Source organism: Triticum aestivum, chromosome 3D (genome assembly GCF_018294505.1).
Source record: "Triticum aestivum cultivar Chinese Spring chromosome 3D, IWGSC CS RefSeq v2.1, whole genome shotgun sequence".
In the NCBI taxonomy this organism is placed as follows: domain Eukaryota; kingdom Viridiplantae; phylum Streptophyta; class Magnoliopsida; order Poales; family Poaceae; genus Triticum; species Triticum aestivum.
Window position 1 is genome coordinate 241,769,013 of NC_057802.1, and position 11,276 is coordinate 241,780,288.

At 45.2% G+C, this 11,276-nt stretch overlaps 1 protein-coding gene and 1 long non-coding RNA gene across 2 annotated transcripts in view; one reads left to right on the forward strand and one right to left on the reverse strand.

Annotated features, from left to right (window-relative positions):
- LOC123078311 (UDP-N-acetylglucosamine--N-acetylmuramyl-(pentapeptide) pyrophosphoryl-undecaprenol N-acetylglucosamine transferase) overlaps positions 1-11,276 on the reverse strand; it is a 33,732-nt gene that overhangs the window by 2,525 nt on the left and 19,931 nt on the right. The gene's annotated exons all lie outside the window — the stretch shown is intronic.
- On the forward strand, positions 6,027-9,759 carry LOC123078312 (uncharacterized). The gene is made up of 3 exons (XR_006437326.1): positions 6,027-6,125; positions 6,770-6,893; positions 9,718-9,759. It is a non-coding gene; the product is annotated as an uncharacterized lncRNA (long non-coding RNA).

Genomic DNA, 11,276 nt, shown 5'->3' on the forward strand with positions numbered 1-11,276 from the left:
CCTCTCTCCTACTTCCTCCTCCTCACTATATGCAGCATAGTAAATTTAGGTATAGAAATGTATTGGAATGCTATATGAGAAATTTAGATATATGCAGCATAGTAAATTTAGGTACAAAATTTCTTAGCAATAAAACTTTTTAGGTATAGAAATGTATCGGAATGCTATATGAGAAAAAAATTAGGTATCAAATTTAGTAATAGAAACTTTTAGTAAAAAAAAAATAGTAATAGAAAATTTTCAATATAGAAATGTATTGGAATGCTATATGAGAAATTTTTAGGTATCAAATTTAGTAATAGAAATTTTTAGTAAAAAAATTTAGGTATAGAAACTTTTAGTAAAATATAGAAATGTATTGAACACTTTAATTATTTTTATGTCATTATCACTTTGTCATCAAAGAATGTTATATGAGATTTGATGATCTAAAATTTTCACTCGGTGGAATATGCAGGCTTTGTAGTGATCGTCGTGGGAGCTTCCTCTATAGCCGAGTCGGTGAGCTAAAAGTCCACCTCCTCCTTCTCTTCTCCTCGGACATGTGTATGATGATATTTGGACATGTATTGGTTGTCTCTTTGGACATGTGGCATATGTTTGCAGCGAACACCTCCGGGTGGCCTATGTTTTGCCGGAATGTTGATTCATTTCCGTTCCGGCAAATTTCAGGCGCTCAATATGTCCTATTTTAGCAAAGGTAATGCCGGAATTTTCCATGATTTCAGCATGACTTGTGCTATAAAGTAGGAAATATCGAGTGGCTGTGATTTGCCGGAACGGGAATAAAACGACATTTTGGCAAACCATAGGCCATTTTCTTTATGTCATTACTCGATATATGTAATGGGTTGACTGTCATTCTGTCGGGGCTCCTTGTGTGACTTTCAGTCTGTTCTTGAAAGAAGGATGCCACCATATACTGTCGAAATATCAGAGAGAAAGAATCCCGACTGTTGTCGTGGGGGTCGTTTCCTCTCCTTCTCGTGATATACCTCGGTAATGCACGAGAGAAGGAGGGGAAGCGACCATCACCAACGGTCGAAATATTTGTGAGGGAGTGTCCACCATATACTGTCGAAATATCAGAGAGGAAGAATCCCAACTGTTGTCGTGGGGGTTGCTTCTCCTTCGTTCCCGTGTGCTAGACATTTTGGTGTAATGCACTTGGGAACGAAGGGAGGAGCGACCATCACCGACGGTCAAATATATCAGAGAGGGAGTGCCCACCATATACACCACGTGAGATGAGAGTTTTCAAGGAAGACTCGACAAACCGAAAGTCAACCCGTGCTAAATAGTGATCTTTGTGTTGAGTTCCTGGTAATTGTCGTCGATTTATAATCTTTGAATTATGCACACAGGAAATGTCTAACGATGATAGGATCCCTGAGTGCGATTACTGCAACGACGGCCGGGGTATGTGCGACATGCCTCACCTGGAAAATGGTAGGTTCTTCACCATCAAGCTGGACAAGACCTTCGATGTTTTTACGGTACGTAACGACAAGTATTTTTTTTTCGTAATTAATCATGACTTGTGCTTCTTTGCTTCAACATGTAATTTTCGTTTTTTACAATTCGACTAGTGCATTCCCTGCCATGCAAGATGTATGTCTTGGAGAAGCTCGGTTTCCAAGATAGTGAGAATATGGAGACGAGGAAAGCTCACCTTAGGACTCAACATGGTTACGCTCTCACATTTTGGTTGCTCGAATTGGAGAGCTCTATGCAAGGCCTATGGATTTCAGGAGGATATGCAAATAACCTTCGATATTCGTCCTGAAGATGATATTGAAGATAATATCGACATTTGGGTGGATGTGGATATGCTTCCAGTTCTACCTCTATGTGAGTTTGTCAAATAAATTTGTTAAGTAATTTATATTGTTTATTTAAAAATAGTTGACAACTTATTTCCATTCTTCAAGAAATGTACGGAAGGTAGTAGACAATACCTAGTACAGTTAGAAATGTACGGAAGGTATACCTACTACAGTTATGGCTCTGAACTAACTTGCAAATCATCGTCTCATTTATTAATGATGTTGAGACTTTCAAGAACAATTATGAAATAAACCCAAATTATGCTCAATACGTGCCACTAGTCCACGTGTTGAACTACGGTAACATCCATGGAAATAGCATGGTAAGATTCTTTACTATTATGTCACCAGTGCATCTTTTGCATACATTCTTCTTAAGCTAAACTACATTGCTAACTATGTTATTATTATGTTCTTCAACAAAAACTCCCGAAGGATTGTGTGCCTCATATGATGTATATGGAAGGTGACATGGATATTATTAGCTTACGGCCAAGTCTGCCTACGGTTCACCACACTCCATACTCGATTTCTCGAAGAGATGAAGACCTCACAATCAAAGGATGGAGAAAAGTTATGAATGAACCCAGGAAACTACTTGGAGGCAACATGGTGCACAACCCACAAATTGGAGACAGGTGGATCTCTATTCTCCATAATGGAGATTCAGGGGCTATCTTGTTTTATGCTATTTTACCTTAGAGAGAGAAGCGGGTCTAGCTAGTACTTGTCATGTGCTAGAATGATGAGTTATTACCTAGGATGATAACCATTAGCTAATGTTGACTAACTTGTCATGTGCTATATTGATAGTGAGTTATTATATGACTAGATGACGATGAGGAGGTCGTACTACTTAATTGTCATGTGTTAGAATGATGATGATTTATTATATATATGACTACGGATGATGATGATGCGTTATTATTATATGAGTATGGATGATGAGTTGTTATATCAGAGGTTGTGTAAGAAACACGGATTAGATTAAACTTGGATCCGTCCACTTTAATCTAATATGTGTATGATATGATGAGATTGTATGTGTATGTAACCTGTACAAATACAGCGTAAATACAGGATAGAAAAAAATACACAAAATATTAGCAGTAGTGCCGGGTAATGGCGTAGCAACTACGCGGGATCGGCAGTAGCGCGGCGTACAAACCTACGCTACTGATATGTATGTTAGCAGTAGCGCGGGTAAAAACAAGCGCTACTGCTAAAAGTTAGTTGTAGCGCTACTGCTAGGCCATCAACCCACGCTATGCTATGGTTTTCCCTAGTAGTGAACAGTCACCCCGGCGCCGGCACATGCCGCCGACTTCCCCTGTGCGCATGTGATATTATGTTGGCATAGGTTGCAGACCAATGCATTTTACATCATAATTTATAGCTCATTTCTTGCAGAAAACCTCCTCATATCATGTCCCATTGAGCCACTTTCATGTCCATCATGCATGATACTAGTTTCCACTCATTTTCATGTAAGCCCTGCATAGTTTTCAGTTTTTATTAATTTTTACTACCTTTTCTCCGGTTTTGTGTGTTCGTAGAAGAGGTGGAACTCCTCTGGGCTTGGAACAACAAATATTTTGATGTAATTTGAAGGAGATTATGATATAGACTTTGTGGGGTTATAGGAAACAATAAAAAAAGTATCCTCCCAGTTTCTTTAGAAAAATTGATCCTCTTGATCAATTTTCCTGGCATTGGATCCCCTCAAAAGGCAAATCTGGAGGGATCCTTGGGGGGGCGTTAAATCCTATAGTGTTAACATTACTTGAACATCACAAGGTGATTTCCGTATTAAAATCCAGTAGTTTGGCACTAAACTTTTATTGAGCACAAATCCTTTAGATTTGAAACCAGCTGGATTGGCGGAGAAGATTTTCTGGAAAAGGTTGAAAAGATATGGAATGAGCCTATTGTTGCTAAACAAATCCTTTAGATTTGAAACCAGCTGGATTGGCGGAGAAGATTTTCTGGAAAAGGTTGAAAAGATATGGAATGAGCCTATTGTTGCTAAAGATGGCCTAGATGTCATGCAGAAAAAGATGAAGAAATCAAGAAAGTAAGTAAATACTTGAAAGGGTGGGGCAGGAATGTGAGGGCAGATTTTGAAAAATAAGGCTGAATGGATGGAAGAATTAGAATATCTGGAGGGGCTTGAGGAAATACAAATTTTGACTAGAGAACCAGGAGGGGGCGGTTACAAAGTTCTTTGTGCACACTGCTCGAAGATGAAGAAGAATATTGGCAAAAAGATCTAGTGAAACTTGGCTACTCAAGGGTGACAACAACACTGGATACTTTCATAACATTGCTAATGGGAGGAGGAGAAAAAAGAAGATCTTCTCCTTAAAAAGTGAGGCAGTCACTATCCAGGGGACCTCTGATCTGGTTAAACATGCTACTGAATATTATAAATTGCTGTTTGGCCCTGCTAGGGGTTGCAGTGTAGGTTAAGAAGCAGTGTCTGGGATGCAAATGAGAAGCTATCTGCTGAAGATAATGTGTTGCTTAGTAGACCTTTTTGTGAAGAAGAAATCAAAAATGAGATTGATGGGATGAAGAAAAACAAGGCTGCTGGTTGTGACGGATTTCCTATTGAATTCTTTCAAGCATGTTGGAGCTTTATCTAGTATGGCATCATGATGTGCTTTCATGATTTCTCTGAGGGGAGGCTGGATCTATCTAGAATCAACTTTGGGATTATCACTTTATTGCCAAAGGAGCTGAGGCAGATACTATGCAGAAATTTAGACCTATATGCCTCTTGCCTGTCGTATTTAAAATGTTCCCAAAGGCACTGGATGAAAGGCTGAAACCTTTTATGACAAAGTTGATATCTAGGAATCAGAATGCTTTCAACAAAGGGAGGAATATTATGGATGGTGTGATGTCTTTGCATGAGATTCTGCATGAAGCTAAGGTAAGAAACAACAAGGTGTGGTGCTGAAACTGGATTTTGAAAAAGCCTATGATAAGGTCAAGTGGAATTTTTTATTTCAAAGCTTGATTGATAGAGGGTTTAATGATAAATGGATTGGCGGGTTTAAGAATGTTGGGAGAGGAGGAGCCCTGAATGTGAAAGTTAATGACACAATTGGGAAGAACTTTGAGAGCTTTAAAGGGGTGAGGCAAGGTGACCCCTTGTCTCCTTTCCTCTTTAATATTGCTGCAAACTGCTTGCAGAAGATGGTGCAGAATGCTCAGGATAGTAGGCAGGTAACTGGTCTAGTGCCACACCTTATTGATAAAAGGGGTGGCCATTCTGCAATACGCTGATGATACCATCATCCTTATGCAAGACACTGTGGAGGAGGTGAGGAATATTAAACTGCTTGTATACCTATTTGAGCAAATGTCAGGATTGAAAATCAACTTTATGAAAAGTGAAGTATTGATCATGTTGCATGATGATGAAAAGGGGAACCTATATGCTTTCAAGCTAAATTATCAATATGGTTCTTGGCCAGTCAAATACTTGGGGGTCCCAGTATCTGGGAGTAGACTGCACGTGGAGGACTGGGTCCCAGCTGAGGAATGTATGTACAAGAGGATGGATGGTTGGGAGTCTGGAAATTTATCAATAGAAGGGAGGGTGACTAGAGCCAAGTGCTTGTCTCACAAGTATGCCTGTGTTTTGCTTCTCAGGCCTCGTTTGGTTTCAGGGTATCCCCCGGGATCCCTGCCTGTTCCCCGGGCCAGGAAACCACGAGCCAATTCAGCCCGGGGTGATCCACACTTGGAGGCCCACGACACAGGGGTAGCCCCGCCCTTTCCGCGACTTTTCCCCGGGAGGGCCTTCCACGTCTGCAGTGGTCGGGGAGGAAACCCTCGCTCGCTCGATCTCCCGAACAAGAGGCGGCGGCGGCGGCAAGATCCACGAACGATGCACCACCACGCTCCGCCCTCCCCTGTCCAACGCTCCGCCGGGCAACTGGAAGCGACGCACCACCGCCCTACACCTCCACGCCCCGCTCCTCCGGCAGGGACGACGGTGACCGGGGTCATCATCCTCCTCCTTCCCGGATCTTGCTCTGCGTCGAAGCTTCACTCACCTCCGGTGAAGACGACGGCCAGAGGTCATCCTCCTCTTTCTCACCAAGGTTATCCCCTCCTCCTCTTCCACTCACCATTTTTCTTCCCCATGGTGATTTCTTTTCTGCTACATGAACTGATGAGCGCCTGTACAGATCGAAGGACCTCCTCTCCTGTCTGAGATTTGTACCCAAGTGAGCAAAGAAAAGCATCGAACGTTTTGCAGTGCATCTAACTATCCTGAACTCACAAGTGAGCACAGCCACCTTTTCCTCCCCGTCATGCTAATCTATATGCACAATGTTCTAGTATATTGTGAAGGCAAATTTGTTTGTGGGTGGGTTCATTCAAGGAGGTGCTTGACCTGGGAGTATTATCTTATCATCATGTACTGGAAATTCAGTACATGATATGATGAATTATTCAGTGCCCCCATCCTTATAAGCAATTCTCAGTCTTGCTTGACCCCTTTGTTTACCCTATGTATGTGCCAGCTAATCAATCCGAACCCTTTAACATGTACCATATGTATGTTGGCTGCAAACTGTAACAGCATGCGCCAATTTGTGGTTCACCACGTGAATTTCTTAACTGTGGCCGATCATGTTTTGTTCAATGGTCGTCGATCTTACTTTGCTCTCTGGAAGTGCATGTAGAAGAGTTAGATATATTGTTTGCCAAATTGTTACGCGAAACCTGGGAATAATAGACCATGTAGAGTAATAGAGTCATTTCATTGTGTTCTGTTTTAGTTGAAAAATGGAGTGGTATACAGGAAGAATGGCCTGTGTCCTGTACTCACACGCTGCATTTGATCGATCCTAGCTTATCTGGTTGTGAATCCAACAAATATGTTGTTTGGTTTGTCTGACTGATGAGTGACCATTGATTTCTAGTAGGTGCTGATTTGTGGGTCTGCTCTGACATTAGAAGTTGGCTTTATCCGAAGACTTTGTGTTCAATTGCTTGGTGCCTTTTGATTCGTCTGTCATTGAGAAGTTTGCACTCAGAGCAAGAAAGGTATGTGACGCAGTCATCCCTGGTAATTGAGGAAGCTTAAATTATGCAAAACTACTGCTCTTGTGATGTTATTTTTCTGTGCCTAGTATTGAAAGTGTTCTTATTTTAGTATATGAGAAAACTGTTGCTCTTAATTATGTAGGTAGATGTTACAATAGAAATGGTATTATCTTTGTATTCACTCCTGAGCTTTCTAGGCTCCTAGCTATTGGTTCTTTGCAGCCATAATAGAGATGATACTATTATTGCTTTAGTTATTATTATTATTATCGTTGTATTAATTTTGTTTTCATTGGGTATAAGAGCATCTCCAGCCGCGCCCCCAACAGGCCCCCCGGCCCCTTTTTTCGCGCCCGCACCGAAAATTCGGCCCAGCCGCGCCCCCAGAAGCCCAATTTTCGCTGGCTCGGGCCGATTTTGGCGCCGGCGGACCCGGCCGAACCCGGCGCGCTGGGGGGCGCCGGGGGGAACGATTTTGGCGCGAAAAGGAGTGGGTCCACCGAGTCAGCGACTCGCCGCCTTCGGCGTCCTCATCGCCTCGGTTCCCGCGGGAATCAATGCCAAGGCTGCCGCGCTGGTCAGCCTTCCATTGATGCCTCACGGGCGGCGCCCGCGACGCGCGTCCCGCCCGCTCCCGCCACGCGGCACCCGGTGGGCAGCTTCTCACCGCCCATCTTCGGCTATAAAAGCCGAACTCCCCGCCGGTGAATGCCACAACTCGCCCCCTCTCGCCACCATAGCCCCTCTCCCACACTTCCCCCGCCAACAAGCAAAGGCCGAGCATTGCCCAGGCGACGCCGCGGCGGCGAACGGCTTCGGCCGACGCCATCTGCGCGAGGACGAGGCGCGCCTCCTCTACGAGGCCGACTACCCGGCGCCCTCGGACATGCGGGTGCCGGGCTCGTGGAGGCTGAGCGCCGGCAGCGTCCCGGTGCCCCCGGTGCCCACTGGGGCTGAACGGCGCGCCGAGATAGCGCGCATCCGTTCGTCGCTGTCGGAGGTGCAGCGGAACGAGCCGAGGTACGCCGCCGACAACCACACGCTGTGGACGATGTACTTCGACCGCCGACCAGGTCGCCTCCGCAAACGGCGTCATCCCCCGCGGCCGCCTCAACGCCGACGGGCGGTGCGAATGGTGGGGCGTGCCCGGCCGCACCCTCGAAGCCGTCCTCCACCACATCGAGACCGGCAACATGCCGCGCCTCGAGTACCCGGCGCCCCCGTCCTTCTCTCGCCGCCGCGGCGAATGGAAACGGCGACCTCCTCGTCGTCGGGTTCCGGTTCGCTTTCCTCCGGGTCGCCGGCGCTCCGCCCCGTCAAGCCGGAGCCGCAGGAGACGCCGCTTGGGCGCCGCACCCGCAGCGGCGCCCTCGTCATCAACGAGGGCGGCCGCCCCTCCCCTCATTCCCTCTGCCTCATCCGACCGAAGACCGAGCCGGGGTTGCTCCCCGTGAAGAAGGAGCACGCGGAGATGGCCGCCGACGACGAGACCGCCCTCAAGTGGGCGAAGGCGGACTACATCCGCGAACAGGTGGAGCGCCAGCGCCAGGCCTACGAGGAGATCAAAGCTCGGCGCCGCGGACGCGACGAGGGCGGCGTTGTCGTCCTCAACAGCGACGACAAGGACGTGCCCGGGCGGTCCAACCCCTCGCGCGTCGGCGACCCTGGTCAGGGGTGCAGCAGGGACGGCGGCGGCTCCGGCGGGACGTAGGGCGGCGGCGACAATGACGACGACGGCGGCGGCGACTACACCCAGTTCTACAGACTCCTCGGCATGTAGAAGGCGGGCGGCGGCGTAGTAGGGCTAGGCGTGGTTGTTTTCTGTTTTTTGTACAAATTTTAATGAAATCGCCGAGTTTGTGTCGTGTTTGTGCCAATTTGGGGCCGACCTGGGGGCGGCGACTGGGAACACAATCGCCCCCACGCCGAAATTAAACACCGGTTCGGCCCCAGACGGCGCTTTTTCGGCGTCCTGGGGGGCTGAACGGCTGGAGATGCTCTAATAGTGATGGATTCTAGGAGAAATAAAATTATTAAGATTATCTCGCAAGAACAAGAAGACGATGAACTATTCTTCCTTTTGGTTCCCGCTTTATATGCTTGCCTTTATGAGGAAAAGCATCCAGTTCACACATCATCTTTATCCGGGGCTGCAAAGGTTAAGGAAATATTAGAAGGCCATGAGAGTTGGTCTAGGGTTGAGTTTTGGATGGAACATGAGATTTTTAAGTCTATCATGGACTATCTTAGAAGAGAGAATCTATTGAAGGGCACGTCGTGTGTTGCTGTCGAGGAGCAGTTGACAATGTTTATGTACATGATTTCGCACAATGCTAGTAATCAAGATCTACAAAAATACTTCCAACACAGCGCAGAAACAAATCATAGGAAGATAAACAAGATTTTTGACTTAATTCCAACTCTAGCCCAAAGATTTATAAAGATTCCAAGTTCACTCCAGCCCCACCCAAAGATCGTTTTGCATTTTCAAGTAAAATACCTCCTAATTCATTTTCAAGTAAATACCAAGTTCACTCCAGCCCCACCCAAATCAAGACTACAAATAATACCTCCTATTTCATTAAAATACCTCCTATTTCAAGTAAAAGATATAATCTGGAGACTATTTCAAGTAAACAAATTGGGTTACTGGACAGCCTTGTGATTGCGTTCCTAAACTATATTTGTAGTCTTGATTATTTTTTATGCACAGTGCACAAATCATATGTTGGTTGATACTATTTCATTAATTTGCTTATACTACAAAATAGTGTTGTGAGACTCTGAACTGATGCTAGCTAACTTATTTCTTTTTGTCATTCAGCCAACATCAAGTTGTGGTACATGATGTCGAGGAAGGAGTGGAGAAAAGACCCAAGTAGGACGTGATTGTTGCCTTGCGGCCCATCTTGTTTGAAAGTATCCCTGCCTTGGACATGGCAACTTATAATCCAGAACTTTTTCTAGTGCACAAACTTGACAATGATGTATCAATAACTCTAGTAATGATTGCTTTTATTTTGGCACATGAAAACGGCTTAGGCCAATGCTCGATCGTCGTGAAATGCAGACTGATATCTTAAGCTTGATGAAGTGATGGATAAGTTGTAGTAATATTTTTAAAATTCTAGTTGACATGAATTATGAACCTTTGTTATGTGCCTGTGGTTTTTGTTGTTTCTCCGAATTATTTGTAGAATTTTTATCTATGGTTTGGTTGTTTTCCAAAATTATCTGTAGAATTTTTATGTTAGATCTGCTGTATTATATTTGTCTATAGTATGTGAGGGATTTCCTTCCCTTCCATGTTACTATTTGGGCACCTGGGCAATGGGAACATCTCCCGCGTGGTGGGAGGGGTCGCATGTGCACAGGGGAATCCCCCCTAGGGGTTTATTGCCCAGGCTTTTTCCTACCTAGCAACCAAACAAGGCCTCAATGTATAGATTCCCCGAAACTAATCTGGGAAGAATGAATAAAGCTATCAAGAAATTCTTTTGGCAAGGTGGGAGTGCTAAGAAGTATCACATGGTAAGAAGGGATATAATGTGTAGACCCAAAAGAAAGGGGGCCTGGGGATAAAAGAGTTAGAGAAGTTCAACTAAGTCTGTTATGTAAAATGGTGGTGGAATTTAGAGAGTAAAGAAGGGATGTGACAAGAAATTGTTAGGAACAAATACAGAGTGGATAACGGGGTCAGGCAGGTGAGATTTACTGCCAGGGACTCCCCGTGTTGGTCTGACTTGCTCAAGATTAGGGATATATATCTCCAGGGGAGGAGAATGTATGTAAAAAAATGGGAGACAGACTGATTTTTGGAATGATGGGTGGATTGGCAATGGCGCTCTGATAGAACAGTTGTTTTTCACAATATTTCTGGTGGACACCTAATTATATCAATAGAAGGGAGGGTGACTAGAGCAAAGTGCTTGTCTTACAGCTAGACCTACTGTTTTTCACAATATTTCTGGTGGACACCTAATTTTATCCCACCAAGCAGAAATGTGCATATTGTGGGGGTGGCTGCTCTATGTTGGGCTATCTGGAAGCTCAGAAACAGAGCCTGCTTTGATAACAAACTTGTAAAATCGCCAGCTAAATTTCTGTGTTATGCTTGTTCCTTCTTATGATGCTGGGCAGGCTTGCAAAATGATGCTGACAAGACGATGGTGGAACATGGGGCGGACCTGCTACAGCATGCGGCACTGGAGGCGCGTGTTCATCCAGTCAGTGGCATGAGGAGGTGACATTCTCATGCTGGAGCTGGATGGGGGGCGCCAAGGTGATGAAACAACTGAAAGTGCTGCAATGAAGGAAGATGATGGGGAGCAACTGGTGCATGAAGAGTCTGACGTGCTGGGGGTGGGAAAGGCACCTGCGTGT